Source organism: Frankliniella occidentalis, unplaced genomic scaffold (assembly GCF_000697945.3).
Source record: "Frankliniella occidentalis isolate FOCC.00 unplaced genomic scaffold, Focc_3.1 Scaffold64, whole genome shotgun sequence".
NCBI lineage: Eukaryota > Metazoa > Arthropoda > Insecta > Thysanoptera > Thripidae > Frankliniella > Frankliniella occidentalis.
Genome location: NW_026267194.1, coordinates 1033558 through 1033937, shown reverse-complemented (window position 1 = coordinate 1033937; position 380 = coordinate 1033558). Strand labels below are relative to the sequence as shown.

General features: G+C 44.7%; 1 protein-coding gene across 1 annotated transcript in view; it reads left to right on the top strand.

Moving 5' to 3' along the window:
- The window catches only part of LOC113214287 (SET domain-containing protein SmydA-8-like), an 83879-nt gene that overhangs the window by 66168 nt on the left and 17331 nt on the right, over positions 1 to 380 (top strand). The gene's annotated exons all lie outside the window — the stretch shown is intronic.

The window sequence follows — 380 nt, the reverse complement described above, 5'->3', positions numbered from 1 at the left end:
CGTTTGGCGGAAGGGCGGGCCTGCTTGTTTTTAACAGTGTACATATTGATCACATTAGTTTCCAGAGTGAGTTTCAGGAGCTTCGTAGGCTGGTTGAGGAAGCTATGCCCTGCCCTGTGGGCTAGGGTAAGTCGTCATTCCACTTTTTTCGATATTGAAAAAGTTACCCCCCCAAAATTACTCAGTTTTGGTTGAATCCTCCGGGAATATTTTTTTTTTTTTCAAACAACGTCCTGAGGTCGCAACTTTGGCTCAAGGTCGAAAAACTTGACATTTTCGCCTAGAAATGCCCCGTTTGCTCTCGAAAGTCCCCTGGGTGACTTAGAAACGGCGGACAAGTGTCAAATGTTTCGTAAATGATCACTTCAAGTATTACAGGC